General features: G+C 38.5%; 1 pseudogene; it reads left to right on the top strand.

The window, feature by feature from the left end:
• Positions 1-2,238: 2,238 nt before the first annotated feature.
• Positions 2,239-3,241, top strand: LOC109383795 (L-lactate dehydrogenase B chain-like; annotated as a pseudogene).
• The last annotated feature ends 469 nt before the right edge of the window (positions 3,242-3,710 follow it).

The following is a 3,710-nucleotide window of genomic DNA, read 5'->3' as shown; positions in this document are numbered from 1 at the left end:
AATTGTTCTTCCAAATAATTTTGAACATATTAAATTATCTTTGATGTGAAACTTACTGTATACATTTTAAAAACATGTTAATATATGTATACACTATAGCAATTCTATTTTCACAAGAGCATTCAGTCAGATTGTTCTATCAACTGACAGTTATAAATAATATTTGTTTAATTACTATTATTGTTTTCTTTGTACATATGAGAATTTAGTGACTTTGTATAATGAAAACACTTGCAGATCAAGCAAGAATGGTGCTCACTCCAGAAATACCTTGGAATTACATCACTTGTCTCCTTTTCACTGGAATTTTACTTTGAAATCTTTACTAATCATTTATTTGGCACTAGATGGAATTGTTTTGTGCATCTTACAGCAGGCATTTATATTTCTCTAAAGAAAAGACAGCTCAGGCCTTGTAATGGGAAACAATTTTTAACCAGCCCTGGGCATGTGATGGCTCTAGAGAAAATATTTATTTATTTATTTGTTTATTTATTTATTTATTTATTTATTTATTTATTTACTTTTAGCTGAGCCATCCTGCCACCTGTTGGCAGCTCAGCGGCAACTCAACTTGAGCCGGGAATTGAACCGCTGTTGCTCAGAGCTCACACTCTTGAGCGAGCTCTTAACCAACTGAGCCACTCGGCCGGCCCTGAGAAAATATTGAAAGCCAAGTATTCTGGGAAATCCAAAACAGAGTTTACATATAGACTAAAAAATACAAATAGTAATAACAACTTACATTTATTAAATCTTTGTTCTCTTCCAGGCAACGTTCTAGGATTTTCTATGTATTATGTGAGTAATGGTCACAGTAACCTTATAAGTGGTTCCCCATTTTACAGATGGGAAACTGGAGCTCTGATTACTCCAGGTAACCCAGCTAATAAGTCCAGGAGCCAAGATTTGAACATATTCAGTCTGGCTCCAGAGCCCATGCTCTTAATCGCTGTGCAAAAAGGGAACCTGAAAGTTTTTCTTCCCACAAATGGTAGCAACCACTGCTATGGCGGGTGAGGTTCAAGGAATTTACTCCTAAGCAGGCAATGAGAACAGGGACTCTCCTTTACAAATAGGAGATGACAGCTCCTTTAAACATGATCTACTAATATCTCAGGAGTAGTTTCAGATGGAACCCAGTGGGTTCACACCGATGGGTTAGATTTTTTAAATTACAATGCATTTTGTTTAGAAGAGGGATTAAAGTATTTGCCAAAATGATTTGTGTTGACAAAATGGCTTAGTGCATTTGGCAGATTTATTCTGGAGAATGGAATAAATTAAGGTGTCTCGTAAAAGATGTGCTACAGCCACTGAAACAATTTCAAGTATTTCAGAAACTCTATTTTTATTCACTTTGCAAAATGTGCTTAGTTGAACTGCCAGTCCCTGTTACATTTCCATTTCTAAGCAATTAATTAAAATCCCAAATCAGTTTTTTCTTGATCATGCCAGCAGGAGTCGGTTACCATGGAAATAGGAAGATCAGTAGTATTTGGACGAGAGAGAAAAATGGTTCGCATTGGTCTTTTATTTTGGAAACATTAGGGACGGTCTAGAGTAGCTTGCTGGCTCGGCAGAAGGAAGCTTCGCTCCCCCAGTAGCAAGTGTGCAGCAGCAACGGGAAATTACTGACAGCCCGAGGATTACATTTCGGCCCCAGGGATATCATTTTGCCAGTTGAGAAAGTCATTAACTCAGCTTCTTCTTGTCCTCCATCTATAGGTTAAACCCCAAGTGTAATTGATTACAGAGTATTCTGTTGTGGCTAAGCAGGGTTTCAAATCAATAATTGGTTACATTTTGCAAAGACCCATCAAAAACTATTTATGATTATTTTTTGGTATGTCTTGCATCAGTGTGCTTTAGACAGAAAGCTCACTTCCAGACAATAGTGCAAACGAAGAATGACAATAATTGAAACCATATTCTTTTACATTTTGGAAAATGGAAGCTGATGAGACATCATTTTTGGGTATTTAATTAAAACCTAATTCAGTGGGCCACCTTAAAGACAGCACTTTATGAAGCAACGTATAATGACTAGTGCTAATATGCCTGTAGCAAAACAAATTAGTACAAATATTGAATCATTGTGTTGTATACCTGAAACTGTTATGTTATATGTTAATGATACCTCAATTTAAAGACAAAACAAAACAGGCACGTGGCTGACATTGTCTTCTGCGTGCGACTCTTACTAAGCTCTGGAGAGACTTCTCTCTCCTGTGTACAATGGCAGCTCTTAAGGAGAAATTGATTGAGCCCGTGGCAGCAAAGGCAGCACTCCCAGGCCGTAAGATCACTGCAGTGGGTGTTGGACAAGTTGGTATGGCGTGTGCCATCAGCATTCTGGGAAAGTCTCTGCCCGATGAGCTTGCTCTCAAGGGTGTTCTGGAAGATAAGCTCTAAGGAGAGATGATGGATCTGCAGCATGGGGGCTGGTTTCTTCAGACACCTAAAACTGTGGCAGATAAAGATGACTCTGTGACTGCCAGTTCTAAGATTGGGGTGGTAACTGCAGGAGTTTGCAGCAAGAGGGAGAGAGAGTCATCTCAATCTGGTACAGAGGAACATTAATGTCTTCAAGTTCATTGTTTCTCAGATCATCCAGTACAGTCCTGACGGCATCAGAATTGTGGTTTCTAACCCATTGGATATTCTCACATATGTTACCTAGAAACTTAATGGGTTATCCAAGCACCATGTGATTGGAAGTGGGCGTAATCTGGATTCTGCTAGATTTTGTCATTTTATGGCTGAAAAACTTGGCATTCATCCCAGCAGTTGCCATGGATGGATTTGGGGAGAACATGGCAACTCAAGTGTGGCTGTGAGGAGTGGAATGAATGTGGCAGGTGTGTCTCTCCAGGAACTGAATCAAAATATGGGAACAGAAAATGATAGTGAAAACTGGAAGGACACGCATAAGGTGGTGGTTGAAAGTGCCTGTGAAGTCATCAAGCTAAAAGGTTACACCAACCTGGCTATTGGATTAAGTGTGGCTGACCTCACTGAATCCATGTTGAAAAATCTATCCAGGATTCATCCAGTGTCAACTATGGTGAAAGGGGTGTATGCCATTGACAATGAAGTCTTCCTAAGCCTTCCATGGATCCTGAATGCTCGGGGATTAATTAGTGTTATAAACCAGAAACTAAAAGATGATGAGTTTGCTCAATTCAAGAAAAGTGCAGATCCCCTGAGGAACATCCAGAAGGACCTCAAAGACATATGACTTCAGGCTCCTAGGCTGCAGAAATTTAAAAACTACAATGTGATTACCCATGAACCTTCAGTTTCCATTCATGTACATGGATTACAGTTTGCTTTAATCTTCCTAAATATGTGAATCTGCGCTCACAGAATCAAAGCCTATGCTTGGTTTAATGCTTGCAATATGAGTCCTTGAACAAATAAAACTATCGTAAAAACAAAACGAAACAAAATAGAGTTGTACTGAAAAAAAAAACTAAACCTTGTTAAAGGCATTTTAATGACATAGATGATAATAATAATAATCACATCTAACATTTATTAAAGGTTAATTATGCACCAGTGCCAGGCACTGTGCCTAGTATTTTGCAAGTAAATACTCAGTGTTTCTTAACAACACCATGAGGAAGACCCTAATGTTCACAGATGTAGAGATTGTTTTAAATTATTGGGGCTTATCTGTGTGAAGATACTCTGTACTTTCATGTGAA

This window comes from Hipposideros armiger, unplaced genomic scaffold, assembly GCF_001890085.2.
Source record: "Hipposideros armiger isolate ML-2016 unplaced genomic scaffold, ASM189008v1 scaffold_88, whole genome shotgun sequence".
NCBI lineage: Eukaryota > Metazoa > Chordata > Mammalia > Chiroptera > Hipposideridae > Hipposideros > Hipposideros armiger.
This window is presented reverse-complemented; position numbering and strand designations above follow the sequence as displayed.